This window comes from Tamandua tetradactyla, chromosome 4, assembly GCF_023851605.1.
Source record: "Tamandua tetradactyla isolate mTamTet1 chromosome 4, mTamTet1.pri, whole genome shotgun sequence".
NCBI lineage: Eukaryota > Metazoa > Chordata > Mammalia > Pilosa > Myrmecophagidae > Tamandua > Tamandua tetradactyla.
In genome coordinates, this window is record NC_135330.1 from 90695083 (window position 1) to 90717189 (window position 22107).

The 22107-nt window shown below is 35.7% G+C and overlaps 1 long non-coding RNA gene and 1 pseudogene across 1 annotated transcript in view; both read left to right on the plus strand.

Moving 5' to 3' along the window:
• Positions 1-22107, plus strand: part of LOC143679154 (uncharacterized) — a 68332-nt gene that overhangs the window by 45302 nt on the left and 923 nt on the right. The window lies entirely within an intron of this gene.
• Positions 7905-8924, plus strand: LOC143679356 (olfactory receptor 5M11-like; annotated as a pseudogene).

Sequence of the window (22107 nt, forward strand, 5' to 3'; positions counted from 1 at the left end):
TCAAATTCCCAAAGAGGAATTCACCTGTGAACCATCAATTGCTAATATACCTGGCAGATGGGGAAATAACAACTTCCATACTTCAATCCTGAAGAAAAATTCTGCACAGTATACTGCATTTTCTAATACAGATAACACTTATCACACTTACATGGATACCTAGAGCACCAAATAATACACGTGAAAGAGTCTTATCAAGCATTCTATTAATATTAGACCATGGGAATACTGAAGAAATAACTTACTGGCTTTATGAATCAATTGGGATATTGTAAGGATATTAATTATTGTACTTTAAATTTTTTATCTTTCCCCTCCCAAGGTTGCACATAGATTTCAATAAACTTTTGTCAGTTAAATGACCTACTGATTGTTCAATGTAGTGAGTTAAGGGTTGCAAATTTGGAGCAAAGAAATGAAAGCCTTCTTGGGTGAGATTGCATGGTGGAGGTTATGTAAGCAATGATTTGACATCAGGTAAATGTCTATTCAATATTTCTTTCCCATTCCAAGAACCATGAGGGAGAACAATCATTGAGCAAAGACAGCAGTGCTCTGCAATCCCCTTTACACCTGAATAAACAAGTGAGTCCAAAAAGTAGAAGTTAGTTCATCCTGCCCATCCTGTTTTACTGTAAGCTATATGATGAGTCTCCCCATCTTTCCATAATTCCCTCATTTACCTATTCACCAAGATTTCTCTAAAAGAATCTGAAACTCCCCTGTGGTTCACATCTGTATTCACTACCCCTTCTTATCTAACTCATCTACTATAATACATATCTTTTAACAGCTTTTTATCACAAAATTAAGAAAAGTGGCACTTTATTATTAATCATCACTATTCTCATGCCCACATTTCATTCACTGCTCAGCTGAGATTTTCATGGTCTATTATATAATCACTCACATAATCATCCTCAATTCCATTGTTCCACTTACCATCAATTCTACTCTTCTGACAGTAGCCCAACTTTACTTAAACTTATTCCTTTGCTCTGATCGTTTATCAAAGCTGCTTATTACAACTAGAGAAAATTTTCCAACACTCCCCCTGTGGCCTTTGTCTTGCCTCACATTTCACCCCTTCCAAAAATAGAAATAATCAGATAAGTTCATCCACCTTTAAACATTTATATTTTGTTCCCTCCTTTCAAAATTTATTATGTGTCCTTGTTTCTGTCTTTGACCAGCTCTTCCACTTCCTTGGAGTTTTTCATAAAATTTACTTCTGAAATTATATCCCTTCCCAAATCTCTAACTTCGTAGGAATATCTTTATTTGTTTATAAAGAGGGTCTAGTATCACCTTTCTTAATAATTTTCTAGACTGACAGCCCCATCCACCCACCAAACTTTCTCCATCCCTCTTTACAATTAATTTTCTCTAAAGCACAATCTGTAGTCATTGTCCTTATTTCCTCATGTTCCATTGGCTCTCTAAAATTTCAATCGTGTTTCTATTCTACTTTTCCATTGAACATAATCACGTCAAGAACTCAAAAGAACTCCATATACCATATCTGAAAATTATTTTACCATCTTACTTTTATCTAATCTCTTAGTAGGACTTGCCAAAGCTGACCCATCCAGCTACCTTGAAACATCTTTCCTAGGCTTCTTTATTACTCTTTCGGTTTGCTTCATCCCTCACTGGTCACTTTTTCCCAGTCAGATCTGTTGACTCTTCTCCCTCCTTGTGCTGACCTCTAAACCTTGGAGCAGCAAAAGATTATTCCTTAACATTCTTCATATGTATCCACTTGTTAGGGGATATAAGAAATCTGCAATGAATAACAAACTCATATCCCCAACCCTGACCTGAGTTCCAGGTTCATATATTGAACTGACAACCTGGTCTCTAGGGAACTTGACAATATGAAAGGATTAAGAAATTTGCTTTCATTACTTTCTTATCACGCTCAGTCAGCTATAAAATAATGAAAACAATTGGATCTTTTGTAATGTTAGCAGAGACTATACCTTGGCATCATATTTACTATCATTGGCTTAAAATGTCCTTTCTATGGTTAGTTATGATCATTTTTTTCTCCAGATATACTTCCTTAATACGTCTTTGGAGCAAGAAAATGAACACCCTTTATATCTTTATTCATAAGTCATTAAAAATTATACACTATATAAGTGGCATGTACCATGTACTAGAGATATAGTAGGCAAGGAAGCAAAGTTCCTGATCTCATGAAACTTATATTCAAATGGAAAAGAATTTATTTTCTATATCAAGTATATATCAGTTTACATGAATATGTATTTGTGTTAGTATGAATGTATGTGTTTGACATAGAGATGGGTGTGCTTTGAAGAAAAGTAAAGCAGGCAATGAAATAGAAAGTTGTGCTATCATAGTGGTATCAGTGCTGAGAGAAGAGCTCTTCATGGAAATAATATCTGAGCATTGCCTGAATAGAAGGCTAATACTATATGAATATCTGTAAAAGAACAATCCAAGCATAGTCACAATAAATTAAAGGCCCTGAGGTAGATCCCCCTTGGTTTCTTAGAGAAACAAGGAGACAAGCATGTGTTGACAGAAGTGAGCAAATGGGAGGAGGTTAAAAGCTGTGATCAAGAAGGTGTTGGGGAAATACATGGCATTTGATTGTACTTTTGTTATATCATCCTATAATAGCCATCTCTCCACAAATCCAGACTACAAACTTTTTGAAGGAATGGGCAAGACTGATGTTGTTGGCCACATTACCTAGGACATAGGAAAGTTCGGCCCAATAAAAAATTTTAAACACTAAATAGCAGTTGAATGAATAAATAAATGCATGAATGAAGTGAGAAACACATTCTAGTTGAAATGACAGAGTTCATACTTTAAGTGGAATTTTGAAATTTTGGAGGCAGAAGCTGCTGAATTCTGAACTACATAGCTTAATTCTGTGCTCAATAGTTTCAGGGCAATGAAATACTTTTTATAATGCTCTTCAGAGTATAAATGTCTCACTGGGGAAAATTTAATTCAATTAGCTCAATGAAAATTGAAGGCACATTTTAATTGTGAATTCTTAACATATATCATACTTTAGACTTCTTAGTAGTTTTGCAGAGCACTAAATCTCAAGGAAATGATTACATCTTGATAAGTCTGACCCTGAATTTTATGTTCAGAAGTACTGCTTTTTACTCTTTGGTAAATTAATTTTGCTGATATCCTGATGTTACTTCCATGATCAACAAAGCTGTAAATCTCACTGTTGAAAACCAGAAAACTTGTATTCCTCTAGAAACTAATAAATAAAATACAACTAAACTAATAAAGCAATATCCTTATTACTTTAAGAATATATTTTAAGAATATATCTAAAGGAAAAATATATCTTAAGACTATATCTAAAAGAAAAAAGGTAGGGCATTTTGAGTTATCTTAAAGTGTTCAGATCTACAATTTTCTGAGAGGGCTCAAAAAACTTTTCAGCAATTGAGACAAACATCTTAAATAAAATATGTTTGAAATATTGCTTTTAATGCTACTGAGTAAATTGTGACCACATATGGTTTGAGAAGAAAGGGATTTAGAATGACCAGAATCAGAGAAATTATCTTATAGAACAGAAAACAGTAATATTTGCACATATGCATATTAGCATGCAGTATATACATATATACATATGTGTGTGAAAATAAGTACGTGTAATTAGCTTTGTGCATTGTGTCAAAACAGCATTTATCATGAAACTCAAAATACAGATGCATCCCAAAAACCTTTGTTGAGTTAATCAACTATCATTATACCCTCTGTTTCTGTTGAATTCATCCCCTATTCTCCATTAGTTTGCAATATGATCTTTCTAAACTCACAATCTAAACTTGATAGTGAGGCACAAAATATATGTGTCTCATCCTTCACCCAATGAGGCAACATTTCTTTGAGAACACAATTTACCTTTTAGCTTACTCTTATTCTCATGGTAGTGACAGCCCAGTAGCATAAGGCAGGTGTTCCCTGAACATTTGTTAAATGCACAAATGATAGAATGAATAGAAAATGGATGGATGGGTAGATGGATGAATGGATGGATGGATGGTTGCATGCCTCTTTACTCCGAGAATGTTAAGTATTGTGTGACTTTGTCACATTTCTATGCTAAACTATCAAAAACTTGATTTCAAAGACTACTCCTCTGTAATGAAGTTGGATCCTTTGCTAATTTGTCTGTAAGCATGCTTGTCAGAATTTGCTTCAATTTCTTTGGAAAATATTCTACAGAACTATCACTTGGTGGAAAGGAACCAAGTAAAAGCAAACACACACAACTCTCCTCACACATAAGTGCATTTTTTAGAAGTGGGCTTGGAGAAGGGGTTCCTATACTTGGCTCATCCCAACTAGAGGCTCTTACATTCTTCTAAAAGTTTATGTATGTGAATTTATCTCGGTTGAGAATCTGTAATTTCATTGGATGTTGCAAAGAGTTCATGCTAAAAATAAAAGAAAAAAGTTTAAATATCATTCTTACAATGAGTTTTTTAAATATTTTATGTTTTTTTGTTTACAAAAATAGCATTTTCTCATTAGTATGTAACTAAATATCCTACAAAATATATCTGGATTGCTAGTCCTTTGAGATGGCATGCTTACACTTTCTCTTTCGCTTTTCTCCTATCTGTCTATAGGGGAGTAGGGGTTCTCCTTCAGCTGCTACATTCCCATTGTCAGCCTCAGGGACTAGACATGCCTTCTTCATGGGCATGAGAGTTGTGTAGTTACCCAGGGCCCTGTGCTCAGAAAATTGGTTAAGACTCCAAAAAGTATTAACAAATTTTCAGCAAGGGTCACTGCATTATAGTTTTGCACTGGGCTGTACAGATGATGTAGAAGTTTCAGTTCCAGATTCTACAAATCAGTTTTTCTCGTCCAACTGTTTTTTTTTTTGTCAGCCTGCATGAATGGATAGGGTCTCCCCTTGATTACTATCAGGGAAACTCTAAGTTCTTTGTTCAGACGACATTAACCTTTTACTCTACCTGGACACAGGCATCCAGACCTGCTGCAGTTATCTTTTTCTGTAAATATATCTTATTCATAGCAATTTCTTTGTATTTTTCCAAGGCCCAGGGCTTCTGCTTTACTTCAGTTAGATCTATCTGGATTCCACACAAGTCACTGTGCCTATGAGTCAAAATTCTTGCAGATCCCAAAGGCAGTCTTTCAGTGACATGCAATGAATGCATCCTGCTGTCAACGAATCACTCAAATCTCATTTTTTATCAAGACTTTAAAAACAAAAATCTTAAATTCTCATGTCTTGAGTGTTTTCCCCTCATTTTTCTCTGTTTTGGTTTGCATTCCTTATTCTCTTTCTGGAGTTTCATTTGCGCAGAGGAATATGAAAATACCACCTCATGCCACCTTGTTACTGTCACAAGAATATATGCTGTTTTCATAGCATTTACTGCTAGACAATTCTTTAAGAGAACTGCAACTGACAATTTTTTTCTGTGAAAACTGCTAATATTCTTAGTAGAAAATTCATAAGAATGTGTGAGCCTTCCTTAATGAAGTAAAGCATTTTAATTTTAGGAAAACTCTCAACTGGAATGTTCTCTATTTTTCTACATGAATAGTGCATACACAGAAAAATACACATACAGACATTACTAGAAGTTTCCATAGAATGGCTACATGTTATCTTTGTGCCTTCCGTTTATTTTTCCAGAAGACTTATCCAAGAAATTCTTAATGCTTATGTGCTTCATCTTCCATTTTGTTGCTCAAAAGATATTTCCTGTTAAGTGAAGTCTTCTGGCTGTTCCTGCTTAAAATTTCAAAAATACCCTTCTCCCCAAACCTCATTTCTCTTTGTTTTTCCATAACGCTTACCGCCAATTAAAAAGTTGTTCCTGTACTTACTTATAATACTATCTTTCTCTCTCTCCACTATAAAGAAGTTCCAGAAGGGAGGATTTTAAAAGGTTTTGTTAATTTATATATCAACAATGCCCAAATTTGTATCTTGAATATTAACAAATATTTGCATTACAAATATTCAGTTTGACATCAACAATGACTTGAAAGGGATGGAGGATGCATTATTATCACCACTTATAAATAGAGAAGTGGTGTCATTTGACCACAGTCAATAAACAGTTCAACTGCAGAAACAATGTTGCAATTCTGGACCCCAACTGACCCCTAATGAAAGCTTTATTATTGTTTTTAAGTCTGGTGTTTCCTGATGTTAAGGAACAGGTGATCACAGGCTATGGGTCAGACACCCAGTACATGTCTCTGAGTATACCAGTAAGCCACACAGTAGAAAATGCCTATGGTTAAGGGGAAAATGAGTGACACAATGCTGTTTTTTTAATGTTACAATATTCAAAGATGTCATTATGTCCTTGTCCCAGCTGTTTATTATCCTTTCTTTTCTCAAGACATTCTGGGTCTATAAATGGTATTTCCTGGAAAAGTTCAAGTTTGGGGAGGCAATATATTACAGCAGCATGTAAAAAAGTTGTTCTGAAATAGGATGAGTTTGAGTTGTTGTCTCAGCTATTATGTCATTAACATTGTGTCCTTGGCTTGGTTACCTGATATTTCTGTATTTCATTCTTGTCATTAGTAAATTGTGGATGATAAAAGTGTATGCCATGTGGTGTTTTGTGTAATTTAATGTTATTGCATGCAGTGAACTTAGAAGCTGCACCAGTTATGTAATTAATGGTCACTATATATTTAAAATAACTATTATGAGTTTATTAAACAAATATTCATCAAATACTTGTTCTCCTGGTTAGTGGAGTAATAGAGTCAAATAATGACCTCATTAATAGCTTTCTAAACCTTACAGTACATATGTTCTTGTGATTAATTTTTGAAGGAGATGAGAATTGGGAAAGGTTGGAATAGATTTTACTTACAAGAGGAAGGGCAAAAATAAAACAGCTTGAGAGAAGGAAAGAGTCAGCACTGATTTATTATATAGGGAGAGCTTAAATATCTGAGGAAATATAAATACCTCTTGACAGACACAATATATAATTAATAGTTTAAACATTGAGTGTTTAAACTTAATATGAAAATAATTTATATTCTTTGCTATTAAGTCATTAGTATTGACCATTCACAAAATACTATATGAGACCTCATTTAATTTAAATATGATTTTTTCTTTGATTAGAAATGCAGTCATTGAACCATTGTGACTGTTTCTCTCCGGGGAGCACTTACATTAGAATCCTCTGGATAATTTATTAAATATGAAGTTCTCAGTATTCCACATAAGACCTTCTAAAACAAACTGTCTGTGAATTTGCTTGATAAAAATCTTCCCATGCAATTTCTTTGTACACTAATTTTCACAAAGCCCTTTAGACTCTACGTACTCAAAATCATGAAAAATTTAACAGGGAGAAAAGTGAGTGAAATATCCAAGTGATTCATTCTTTTGGACCAACACTGATTATTTTGTCTTATTTTTATTGAGAAAGAAAGTGAGAGAATGAGAGTGCTAGAACAAAGAAAGAGCGAAAAAAACGGTTTCAGTCTCACATCCAGAGGAAAATTTGAAAATGTTTCAAACTGAAGTTTCTGTAGTTACACTTGGTCCTGTGCTTTTAAATGGACCTTGTCAAATAAGTGAATTTTGAGAGGCAAAGAAAATTTCCAGGAGACAGTAGATATGTAGGTCACTTGTAAGGATGGAGTGTGTAGAGTATAGGCAAAGGTATAGCTCTGGCTCTAAGTACAGCTAACCTACAAATGTAGGTATACAGAAGAAAGCTTATAAGGAATTTAATACAAAGGAAAATTAACAAATCAGTAGACATATGAAATCTCTTTATATAATATATTGGAAAAGATTATTTGGGATAGCATGTGCAGGTTTAGAGAAAATGTTTTTGATTATCCTTGATGTGACCTGTACATATATGTCTTTTTTATTGGCATTTGTTCCCAGAGAAAACACAGACTCTCATAAAATTCTCATTAAAAATGGCAGTGCAATAACAGAATTCATTCTCCTGGGACTTTCAGATCGCCCAGAACTCCAGTCTCTCTTCTTTGTGTTTTTTCTAGTTGTTTACCTCATCACTGTCTTAGGCAATCTGGGCATGATAGCATTCATCAGAATGGACTCTCGCTTTCACACACCCAGGTACTTCTTCCTCACCAACTTAGCCTTCATGGACTTGTGCTAAATCTCCAGTGCAACTCCACAGATGCTGAGAAATTTGTTGTCTGAAAAGAAGATCATTTCCTATGCTGGCTGCTTTACCCAATTTTGTGTTTTCATTGCACTCCTCCTTACCGAGATCCATAAGTTGGCAGCCATGGTCTATGACTCACTATGTGGCCATATGCAACCCACTGTGCTACAGTGTGAAAATTTCCAGGAGAGTCTGCACCTGCCCGGCCTAATTTCCTTACGTTTATGGTTTCTCAGATGGTCTGTTCCAGGCCATCTTGACCTTCCACTTGAGCTCTGTAGATCCAACGTCATCAACCACTTTTACTGTGTTGACCCACCCCTCATTAAGCATTCTTGCTCTGATAATTATCTCAAGCAACATGCCATTCTCATATCAGCTGGCTTCAACTTCTCCAGTTCCCTCACCATCATCCTTGTGTTCTATGTCCTTATTATTGCTGCCATACTCAGGATCAAATCAGAGAAAGGAAGGCATAAGGCATTTTCCACCTGTAGTTCTCACATGATGGCTGTCATTCTATTTTATGGGACAATCTTCTGCATGTATATAAGGCCACAAACAGATAGGACTATTGAGGAATCCAAAATTATAGCTGTCTTATACACCTTTGTCAGCGCAGTGCTTAATCCATTGATCTATAATCATTGAAACAAAGATGTAAAGTAGGCCTTGAAAAATATCCTCAGACAAAATATGGTCACTAAGACAGCCATGTCCCCCCTTTCCAATAAACCATAATTCAAAAACTTTCACTCAGATCTTTGCAGTTGAAGATTAAATTTGTTTTTCTCAATTGCTATGTCTTGCGTCTCAGCTACAAGTCTAAGGTCTAGAGAATAGTGAGCTGCATTTAAATCTAGGCTGTCAATCCTCAACATATTATCCATGAAGCTGCACCCTCAGCATTGCCTCAGAGCTTGTTAGAAATGCAGAATCCCAACTGGAACTCAGATCTCTGCATACAAATCTGCATTTTTAACTAAATCTTCAGGTGACTTTTAAGCTTCTCATATATCTTGGTGACAAATTACCCACTGGTGTGCCTTGGCAAATTGATGTGTTCTGACTGCTTATAAATATAAACACCATGATCATACTCTCAGTTCAGTCCCTTGAATTTCCTTTATTTTCAGTCCCATCTGTTTAGAGGGGTCATTAAGAAACATTTTTCTGCACTCTGGGCAAAAGTAGAAACTGTGATTTGTGGTAGCAGTTTCCTGTTTCTGAGGAAAATACCTTTCTAGTGGTGGGAGCAGCAATCGGAATAGAGAGGGGAATTAGACCTGAGTTTGAGGATGGGATCAATGAGTCACTGGAACATCCTTCGTCTCTTTGTCCCTCCAGCCAAGCAAGAACATTCTCTTGATCATTATCACTTCGAAAATCTAAGATAAGGCTATGTGAAAGGAAGGATGAAACTTGAAGGAAAATAGGATATTTGAAGAAACAATGGGCCATAGCAAATAGAACTCTGTACTTTTCTTTGAATAATGATTTTATTCCTGATTATGCTTATTTAAGTAATATTCATTCTTTCCTTCCTGACACTAGAACCAGGGAGATATGGCTGTTTATATGTGTCATAGAGGGAGGATGTGGTCTGGTACAGGGATTAAAATTGGTCTGACCTTTTCACAAACCCTAAGTGAACTCTCAGTTTCTGTGCTAAACAATATTTAAAGGGTAAATAAAAGGTTGCTCTGCTTTCTAAATTCCTTAATCTCATTTTATTCCCTCAAAATCTGATTGTGTAAAGTTTCTTTCTAGGACAATAAAGCCTATCAATCCACCATTAGAGAATGAAAGGCATAAAACACTCTCTGCACATAAATATATATTAAGTTGAACCTAACTGTTTTAGGATGGTCTCTTATTTTTTGTACAAGCATTCTCTAAAACTAGTTAATGCAATAAAGAGAATTCATTATGTGTATACAGTGTACTTCATGGCAGTTGTGGTATTTAGATTGAGGCATCAACTTGGCCAGGTGAAGGTGCCTAGCTCTATTGCTGTTGACATGAGCCAATGGCATGTGAACCTCATTTGTTGCTGATTACATCTGCAGTCACCTAGGAGGCATGCCTACTACAATGAATGATGTTTGATTTAATTGGCTTGTGCTTGAATGAGAGATCTCAACGTAGCACAACCCAAGCAGCTCAGCATACCTCATCTCAGCACTACTCAGGCCAGGTCTTTGGAGATGTAGAAAGAAAACACCTCAGGGAAAGTTGTTGGAATCCAGAGCCCTGGATAGAAAGCCAGCAGAGATCATCCTGAGCCTTCCCACATAAGAAAGAGCCTCAGATGAAAGTTAGCTGCCCTTCCTCTGAAGGCATATAAAGATTTATATGAAATAAATCTCCTTTTAGTAAAAGCCAGTTCATCTCTAGTGTGTTGCATTCCGGCAGCTGGCAAATTAGCACAGCATCCAAGCAGCAGAGTGCAGTTGGAGCTCAGGAATCAGGTGGAATGTGGAACTGTTTTTGCTTTGTTCCAATATTAAGGGACTTTACATCTTTCTTGCACTGACTTAGATTGATAGTACAATTTTGATTAGAAGTCATTAGTGAAATATCAATGCCTGTCCCCATCTGGGGGGTAAAGGAACAATTTTAATGCATCACTGGTAGTATTACATTAGCTGTAGATTTTTCATAGGTGTCTTATTCAATTAAGCAAGTTATTTTCTTTTCTTACTTTGCTGATAATTTTCATCATTAATGGGGAATTGAATTTTTTAATGTATGCTGTATGATGGGGTCATATTTCATTCTTTTCCCATGTGAATATCCTGTTTTTGCAACACCATTTGCTGATTTTTTTTTGAAAGTGCATGGGCTGGATATCAAACCTGGGTCTTCACGTAGTGAATGAGAATTCTACCACTGAACTACCCTTGCACCCCCTAGGGGTATTCAGTTTAAAAAAATTTTTTTCCTTTCTCTATAAAATGACCTATGGTATTCTCCATTATTCTGTTAATGTGATGAAATATGCTAAACCTGTCTTGCATTGCTCAAATTAAACCAATTTGTAATGGTGGTAGTTATCCTATGTATTGAAGGATTAGATTTGTTTGAAAAATGGCTACTATTTTTCATTTATGTTTAAGAGGTATAACTACACTGCAATTTTCTTTTGAAAAATGACTTTGTTAGGTATTTTTAAGTAAGATTATGCCACTTTCATAAAATGAGTTGAGAAGTATCTTAACTTCCTGGAATTTCTGAAAGGGTTTGATGAAGACAGTGATATTTCCACCTTAAATATTTATTTGAATTCACTAGTGAATTCATAAGGGTCTAAAGTTTTCATTGTGGGAAATTTTTATTGTAAATTAATTATTTAATAGATACAGAGTTTCTCATATTTTTTTTCTTTTTCTTATGTGTGTTTGGTTAATTTTTGTGGTCTTTCAAGCAACCCATCCATTTAATATCATTCTGTAAATACTGATATGCCCACTCACGGAATGACAGCTAGGTCATGATGCACGCTTGGTCAGTCATGACAAAGCAGATCCGGACTTCATAAATATTAAAGCATAAGCAAAAACTGTTTCTGAAAATCCATGCAATGCAGTAATTTAATTTAAAGCAAACCAGCTCTGGAGTTGGAATTCTCTCAGTGCTTACAAGTCATGGGAAAAGTATAAAGAAATAATCAATTTGCTTGGAGACTATGGTCAGAGTGTCAGAGTATATTTCTCTTATGTGGACTGAAGCCAACAGAGCTCGTATACATTCATTTGTTCATAAACTACAGCTTGCTGGGGAGGCACTGTCCTTTATAGATAATGTGTTACACATGAATTTGATTTTTATTTCTAAAGTTTGGTATATGTACTTGGTATGGGTGACAACTTCTTCAATTTAATGTTCTTTCTTGATTTGGAATAATAACCTTATACCATAATGTTTAAATTTAATTTTATTAACATATTTTATATTCAATAAAATGTATTAATTTTCACTACATGTCATTGTGTTTTCACAAATATAAACATCCATGAAACCACTACCAAAATTTAGATAGAGATCAATGTCCCCACTGCGATCAAGTTCCCTTTTATCCTTTTGCAAACAGACTGCAACAAGTGAACCTAGGACCTGGCAATTATAGATTTGCTTTCCTATTTTATTTTCTTCTCTTTTAGCACTTTATATATATGGAAACATAATATATATTGCTCTCTGTGGCTAGCTTCTTGGTTTACCAAAATATTTTTGAGAGACATCTATTTATGCACGGAATCACTAATTGGACTTTTTCTGTTGTTAAGAGGATTCCATTTTAAACACATACTGCAATGGATTTCCCATTCATCTGTGGTTAGAATTTGGGCTGTTTCACTTTTAGGATTTTCTGATGCTCCGTATGTCTTGGTATGGACCATTAGTTTTATTCATTGCATGAACAACTAGAAGTGGAATTGTTGGGTCATACATAAAAGGTAAGTTTAATATTACAAGAAACTGAATGTTTTGCAAAGTAATTGTAACATTTCAACTTCCCAGCATCAGTGCATGAGTTTATTCACTCTATGTTCTTGAAAACATTTTGTAATATAATTCCTTTCAATTTTAATCATTCTAGTGAGTATTTATGTGCCACTTATGGTGATTTTACACTGGAATTTCCTAATAACTTATATACAGACATTTATTTAGTTCCTCTAAATGGTCCGATAAAATTACAACAGTTTTGATACTCATGCATTCTTTTTTATTTATTAAAAAATTAACAAATGAAACATTAAGATATCATTCCACTCTACATATACAATCAGTAATTCTTAATATCATCATATATTTGCATATTCATCATTTCTTGGAACATTTGCATCGATTTAGAAAAAGAAGTAAAAAGATAACAGAAAAAGAAATTAAATAATAATACAGAAAAAAATGATTATACATACCATACCCCTTGCCCCTCCCTTTCATTTACCACTAGCATTTCAAACTACATTTGTTTTAACATTTGTTCCCCCTATTATTTATTTTTATTACATATGTTCTACTCTTCTGTTGATATAGTAGCTAAAAGGAGCATCAGACACAAGGTTTTCACATTCACAGAGTCTCACTGTGAAAGCTATATCATTGTTCAATCATCATCAAGAAACACGGCTGGTGGAACACAGCTCTATGTTTTCAGGCAGTTCCCTCCAGTCTCTCCACTATATCTTGAACAACAAGGTGATATTTAATTAATTCATAAAAATAACCTCCAGGATAACCTCTCGACTCTGTTTGGAATCTCTCAGCCATTGATATTTAGTCTCATTTCACTGTTACCCCTTTGGTCGAGAAGGTTCTCTCAATCCCATGATGTTAATTCTCAGCTCATTCTAGGGTTTTTCTCAGTCCTTTGATGCCAAGTTTCAGCTAACTCCAGGATCTCTGTCTCACATTGCCAGGAAGGTCCACACCCTTGGGAGTCATGTCCTATGCAGAGAGGAGGAGGGTGGTGAGACTGCTCTTCATGTTGGCTGGGAAGAGAGGCCACATCTGAGCAAGAAAAGAGGCTCTCTTGGGGGTGAATCTTAGGCCTAGATTTTAAGTAGACTTGACCTATCCTTTGTGGGGTTAAGTTTCATATGAACAAACCCCAAGACTGGGAGTTCAGCCTTTAGCTTTGGTTGTCCACACTGCTTGTGAGAATATCAAGAATTCAACTTGGGGAAGTTGAATTTCTCCCTGATCTCACCGTTCCCCAAAGGGGGCTTGCAAATACTTTTCCAGTCACTAATAAAATCATTCTGGGATTCATTGGGGCATCACTCTGGACAGACCAACAAAATTTAATGTCCAACCTGAGGTTTCAAGTACTTATGACGTGTAATCAAACTATCTACATGAGTTATATTAGGAAATGCTCTAGTCAAAATAAAAAAAATTGTAACAAATAAACATTTTTTGCTTTAGTCTCACGCATAAGGTGACATTTTAAAGTATTAATTATCATCTATTTTCAGCACCCTGCAATAATAACATTCCTTTGTTCTTACTCATGCAAAAACATTTTTAAAATTTGTACATTGTACCTTTCACTATTTTGATACACTCTAGGCATTCCTAAATTATACCATCTCGATCTTTAACAGCTATCTTTCTTTCTGATTTCATTTATGTCCCCAGCCCTCCTCCCTCTATCATTCTCACATGCAGCTTCATTCAGTGATTTAACATAATTATATTACAGTTAGGTAGTATTGGGCTGTCCATTTATGAGTTTTTGTATCCAGTTCCGTTGCACAGTCTGTATTCCTTCAGCTCCAATTACCCAATATCTTACCCAATTTCTATCTCCTGATGGTCTCTGTTACCAACGAAATATTCCAAATTCATTCACTAATGTCAGTTCATATCAGTGAGACCATACAGTATTTGTCCTTTAGTTTTTTCCTAGTTTCACTCAGCATAATGTTCTCAAGATCCATCCATGTTGTTACATACTTCAAAAGTTTATTCAGTCTTAAAGCTGCATAATATTCCATCATATGTATATACCACAGTTTGGTTAGACCCTCGTCTGTTGATGGACATTTTGGCAGTTTGCACCTCTTTGCAATTGTAAATAATTTTGCTATAAATATTGGTGTGCAAGTGCCCGTTTGTGTCTTTGACCTTAAGTCCTCTGAGTAGATACCTAGCAATGGTATTGCTGGGTCATATGGCAATTCTATATTCAGCTTTTTGAGGATCCGCCAAACTGCCTACCATAGTGGTTGCACCATTTGACATTTCCACCAACAGTGAATAAGTGTGGCTCTTTCTCCACATCCTCTCCAGCACTTGTCATTTTCTGTTTTGTTGATAATGGCCATTCTGATGGGTGTGAGATGATATCTCATTGTGGTTTTGGTTTGCATTTCTCTAATGGCCAGGGACATTGAGCTTCATGAGCTTTTGGCCATTTGTATCTCCTCTTCTGAGAAGTGTCTGTTCAAGTCTTTTTCCCATTTTTAATTGTATTGGCTGTCTTTTTGTTGTTGTGTTGAACAATCTCTTTATAAATTCTTGATACTAGACATTTATCTGATATGTCATTTCCAAATATTGTCTCCCATTGTGTAGGCTGTCTTTTTACTTTCTTGATGAAGTTCTTTGATGCACAAAAGTGTTTAATTTTGAGGAGCTCCCATTTATTTATTTCTTTCTTCAGTGCTCTTGCTTTAGGTGGAAGGTCCATAAAACCACCTCCAATTATAAGATTTATAAGATATCTCCCTATATTTTCCTCTAAATGTTTTATGGTCTTAGACTTAATGTTTAGATCTTTGATCCATTTTGAGTTAACTTTTGTATAGAGTGAGATATGGGTCCTCTTTCATTCTTTTGAGTATGGATATCCAGTTCTCTAGGCACCATTTATTGAAGAGACTGTTCTGTCCCAGGTGAGTTGGCTTGACTGCCTTATCAAAGATCAAATGTCCATGGATGAGAGGGTCTATATCTGAGCACTCTATTCAATTCCATTGGTCAATATATCTATCTTTATGCCAGTACCATGCGGTTTTGACCACTATGGCTTCATAATATGCCTTAAAGTCAGGCAGTGTGAGACCTCCAGCGTCGTTTTTTTTCCTCAAGATACTTTTAGCATTTCGGGGCCTCCTGCCCTTCCAGATAAATTTGCTTATTGGTTTTTCTATTTCTGAAAAATAAGTTGTTGGGATTTTGATTGGTATTGCATTGAATCTGTAAATCAATTTAGGTACAATTGACATCTTAACTATATTTAGTCTTCCAATCCATGAACATGATATGGCCTTCCATCTATTTAGGTCTTCTGTGATTTAACAGTTTCTTCTAGTTTTCTTTGTATAGGTCTTTTGTCCCTTTAGTTAAATTTATTCCTAAGTATTTTATTCTTTTAGTTATGATTGTAAATGGAATTCGTTTCTTGATTTCCCCCTCAGATTGTTCATTACTAGTGTATAGAAACACTACAGATTTTTGAATGTGTTCTTGTAACCTGCCAATTTGCTGTACTTATTTATTAGCTCTTGTAGTTTTGCTGTGGATTTTTCAGGGTTTTCAATGTATAGTATCATATCATCTGCAAATGGTGATAGTTTTAATTTTTTTTTTCCTATTTTGATGCCTTGTATTTCTTTTTCTTGTCTAATTGCTCTGGCCAGAACTTCTAATATGATCTTGAATAACAGTGGTGATAGTGGACATCCTTGTCTTGTTCCTGATCTTAGGGGGAAAGTTTTCAGTTTTTCCCCATTGAGGATATTAGCTGTGGGTTTTTTTCATATATTTCCTTTATCATTTTAAGGAAGTTCCTTTGTATTCCTATCCTTTGAAGTGTTTTCAACAGGAAAGGATGTGTAATCTTATCAAATGCCTTCTCTGCACCATTTGAGATGATTATGTGGTTTTTGTGCTTTGATTTGTTGATTTGGTGTATTTCATTAATGATTTTCTTATGTTGAACCATCCTCGCAAACCTGGGATCAATCCTACTTGGTCATGATGTATAATTCTTGTAATGTGTTGCTGGATTCGATTTGCTAGAATTTTGTTGAGGATTTTTCCATCTATATTCATTAGAGAGATTGATCTGTAGTTTTCTTTTTTCATAATATCTTTGTCTGGATTTGGTATGAGGGTGATGTTGGCTTCATAGAATGAATTAGGTAGCTTTCCCTCCACTTCAATTTTTTGAAGAGTTTGAGCAGGGTTGGTACTAATTCTGTCTGGAATGTTTGGTAGAATTCACATGTGAAGCCATCTGGTCCTGGACTTTTCTTTTTGGGAAGCTTTTTAATGACTGATTCAATTTCTTTACTTGTGATTGGTTTGTTGAGGTCATCTGTTCTTCTTGAGTCTAACTTGGTTGTTCATGCCTTTCTAGGAAGTTGTCCATTTTACCTACATTGTTGCATTTATTAGCATAAACTTGTTCATAGTATCCTGTTATTACCACTTTTATTTCTGTGGGGTCAGTGTTTATATCTCCTCTTCCATTTCTGATCTTATTTGTTCACATTCTCTCTCTTCTTCTTTTTGTCAATCTTGCTAAGGGCCCATTAATCTTGTTGCTTTTCTCATAGAACCAATTTCTGGTTTTATTGAGTTTCTCAATTGTTTTCATATTCTCAATTTCATTTATTTCTGCTCTAATCTTTATTATTTCTTTCCTTTTGCTTGCCTTGGTGTTAGTTTGCTGTTCTTTCTACAGTTCTTCAAAGCGGACAGTTAATTCCCGCATTTTTGCCCTTTCTTCTTTTTTGATATAGGCATTTAGGGCAATAAATTTCCCTCTTAGCACTGCCTTTGCTTCATCCCGTATGTTTTGATATGTTGTGTTTTCATTTTCATTCGCCTCAAGATATTTACTGATTTCTCTTGTAATTTCTTCCTTGACCCACTGGTTGTTTAAATTGTGTTGTTGAGCCTCCATGTATTTGTGAATTTTCTGGCACTCTGCCTATTATTGATTTCCAACTTCATTCCTTTATATCTGAGAAAGTGTTGTGTATGATTTCAATCTTTTTATATTTGTTGAGACTTGCTTTGTGACCCAGCATATGGGCTATCTTTGAGAATGATCCATGAGCACTTGAGAAAAAGTTGTATCTTGCTGCTGTGGGGTGTAATGTTTTATAAATGTCTGTTAAGTCTAGCTCACTTATTATAATATTCAAATTCTCTGTTTGTTTATTGATCCTCTGTCTAGATGTTCTGTCCATTGATGAGAGTGGGGAATTGAAGTCTCCAACTATTATGCTAGGTGTGTCTATTTCCCTTTTCAGAGTTTGCGGTGTTTGCCTCAAGTATTTTGGAGCATTCTGGTTCAATGCATAAATGTTTATGATTGTTATGTCTTCTTGTTGAATTGTTCCTTTTATTAGTACATAGTATCCTTCTCTGTCTCTTTTAACTGTTTTACATTTGAAGTCTAATTTGTTGGATATTAGTATAGCTACTCCTGCTCTTTTCTGGTTATTATTTGCATGAAATATCTTTTCCCAACCTTTCACTTGCAACCTATATTTATCTTTGGGTCTAAGATGTGTTTCCTGTAGGCAGCATATGGAAGGATACTGTTTTTTAATCCATTCTGCCAGTCTATGTCTTTTGATTGGGGAGTTCAATCCATTAACCTTTAGTGTTACTACTGTTTGGGTAGTACTCTCCTCTACCATTTTGCCTTTTGTATTTTATATGTCCTATCTAATTTTCCTTCTTTCTACACTCTTCTCCACACCTCTCTCTTCTCTCTTTTCCTATTGGTCTCTAGTGCTCCCTTTAGTATTTCTTGCAGAGCTGGTCTTTGGTCACAAATCCTCTCAGTGAATTTTTGTCTGAAAATGTTTTAATTTCTCCCTCATTTTCGAAGGACAATTTTGCTGGGTATAGAATTCTTGGTTGGCAGTTTTTCTCTTTTAGTAATTTAAATATATCATCCCACTGTCTTCTCACCTCCATGGTTTCTGCTGAGAAATCTACACATAGTCTTATTGGATTTCCCTTGTATGTGATGGATTGCTTTTCTCTTGCTGCTTTCAAGATCCTTTCTTTCTCTTTAACCTCTGACATTCTGACTTGTAAGTGTCTTGGAGAATGTCTATTTGCATCTATTCTCTTTGGGGTGCTCTACACTTCTTGGATCTGTAATTTTAGGTCTTTCATAAGAGTTGGGAAATTTTCAGTGATAATTTCTTCCATTATTTTTTGTCATCCATCTCCCTTCTCTTCTCCTTCTGGGACACCCACAACATGTATATTTGTGCGCTTCATATTATCTTTCAATTCCCTGAGCCCCTGTTCATATTTTTCCATTCTTTTCCCTATAGTTTCTGTTTCTTTTTGCATTTCAGATGTTCCATCCTCCAGTTCACTAATCCTAACCTCTATCTCTTGAAATCTACCATTGTAAGTTTCCATTGTTTTTCATCTCTTCTACTGTATCTTTCATTCCCATAATTTCTGTAATTTGTTTTTTCAGACTTTCCATTTCTTCTTTTTTTCATTCCTTGCCTTCTTCATGTCCTCCCTCAATTCATTGATTTGGTTTTTGATGAGGTTTTCCATTTCTGTTTATATATTCTGAATCAATTGTTTCAGCTCCTGTATCTCATTTGAACTATTGGTTTGTTCCTTTGACTGGGCCATATCTTCAATTTTCTTTGTGTGATTTGTTATTTTTTGCTGGTGTCTAGACATTTAATTACCTTAATTAGTTTATTCTGGAGATTGCTTTCATTTATCTTACCTAGAGTTTTCTTGCTTGATGAGTTTGTTGTCTATCTGCTCTTTGACTTTCAGTTCAGCTTTTTTCTGGGCCTCTAGCTTAAGTTTTGTTTAACAGAGCACAATTTTTTAGTTCTTGTTTTCTTGTTTCTTTTCCTGCTTGTAAGGTGCCTTTTTCTTCCCCACACTTAGGAGGGTCTACATAGGTATTACAGACTCCAGTCGGGTTTTCCCGGACTAAACTGGCCTCCTATCAGGGGGAAGGGGTCACCTGCATTGATTTTCCCTGAGGGTGAGACCCAGCAGGTTGCAAGACTTTCCTGTGAAGTCTCTTGGCTCTGTTTTTCTTATCCTGCCCAGTATGTGGCGCTTTGCACTTGTCTGCCTATGGATCCCACCAGCAAAAGGTATTGTGGTTCTTTTAACTTTGGTGAGCTCTCCCTGCTGGGGGCATGGTGGGGACAGAGGAGAGGTTGTAGGCTGGTTTTAATGGCTTCAAATTGCTAAGCTCTTGGTTCTGAATTCCTTGAGAGAGGGATTCCACCTGAGTTGCAATTCAGCCCTCCCCTAGGAAAGGCTCAGGTGGAAGACAGCCCTGAAAGCAGTCCGTTTCTGACTATGCCTGGGGCAGTTGCAGCCCGAGTCGTCTTGCTGCTTAATCCAGAGGCAGCTAAGCCTCCATAGAAACAGCCACAAAAGCCCGTGTTTCATCCTCTTTCTTCTTTTTCAGTTAGCCCAATATGGGACCTCCTCCTTGACCAGTTTTGCCTGAGTTGGGGACCAATTTTTAGCAGTCAGAATTTGTTTATTAATGCCACAATTGGTGTTTGGTTGGACTCAGTCCCTGCTACTGTTAGAGTGTCTTTCCTTTCCCTCTGGGAAGCCACCTGTTGGGGAGGGGCACTGGCCACCAGCCGCCACGGCTTGGGTAACTTACGGTTCCAGAGTCTCGGTCCAGCTGATCCAGACTGGGGTACACTGTGTGTCTGGTCACTATCATGGTCCAGCTGGTCCAGACTGGGATACACAGTGTGCCTGGTCACCATCATGGCTCCAGCAGCTGTTCTGTACTGTTTCTGGTTTTTTAGTAATTGTTCTGCAGGATGAACTAAAATTCACACATTGCTAAGTCACCATCTTGGTCCCCTCTTTATCACTCATGCATTCTTGTGATAATTTTTAATGGCAAAAATAATCACAAACACTTGAAATAGTTAATGAGATATTAGTTAATTGAATTATTTTCTAACTCTGTGAAGGAGTCTATATATTATGAAATTTAGGTAGAAGTCTGATATTGTAAAAAAATTTGCATTATGTTGTTAGGCAAAATAAGTTCCAAACAATATAGTATGCATGATTAAGATTACACACACACACACACACACACACACACACACACACACACACACAAATAGAAATCTATGATGCCTACTTCCAGGTTAGGAGTGTTTGCTTCAGGGTGAGGATATATAATACATTTATTTTCTTTAATCTTGTTTCATATTTCTTTTACCTTATTTGCAAAAGTAAAACTTACATTGTTACTATTTTTATCATCAATGTTATCATTATCATCTGATTAAAATCACCATTAAACAAAAAAAATGCTGCCTTAAAATCAGCCTTAAGGACAGTGTGATTTCACTGTTATAACATGCAGTTATACCAGTTGACAGGTAGGACATTCTACCTTCATACCTGGTCCTCTTTTCTTCACCTGATAAGCAATGTGGCAAAAAAAAAAATCATCCCTTAGGGCTGTTATCTTGCTCAACTACTCTAGGCTCAAGTGAGCATCTTCTCCAGGTTTTCCTCTTTTATTCTTTGTAACTAGAAACTTGGCACATCTCACTCTATTTAACACTGTCCTAAACATAAAAGCAAATAAAGTTGTGAAGTTGGAGGGATGTAAGATAATGAGAGGAAATTCACGGGTCTTTGACAAACCAGAAAGCATGTGTACTTTAAAGGATGAAGGTGCTACTCTGCTCCAATTATTAGTTTTCTTACCAAATAGGAAGCCATATTAAGGTTATATTGATTTTAGGGGAACTCCATAATATTGCAATAATAAAAAAATATCAATGTAAACACTGTACGAACAGAGCTGAGGATATGTCTGGGTGAAATACAAACTTTTTATTTAATCCACTCAGAAGAGTCATATGGCTCAGTTCTTCTTTCTACATATATTCATATATATTCAGTCTCTTTCCCCTTTCTCACTTTCTCTCCAGTAGCAATTCCTCAGTCCCTCGGTATCCTGTCATTCTCAGCAAATTCATACCAGTTTAACAACTGAAAATCTGAATTGTTTCTTAACTTATTTTCTATCTTTTCCCTTACAGCTCTCCTTTTATCACCCAATATTCCCATTAATTTCATCCCCTTTCCATATATATTTTACATCCCATCTATCAGGATATCCTGTCACCTCTAAATCATAACATTATATAATGAATTGGAATACCACTCGTGAACACTGCCTCTGCTACCAAAAAGGTCTAAGATGGAAACGAGTAGAAAAGTTGGGAAGTAGGGTAATATAAAGCTAAATAAAGGTTTTTTAAGCAGTTTGACTGTAATTTTGTAGGCAATGGAGAATTTTAACCAGTAGGATGAAAAGATCAGAGTTTCAAAAATTTTTAAGCAAATTTTCTTACTCAGAAGGGAAAGACAGCTTGACCCCAGATGTAGGAAA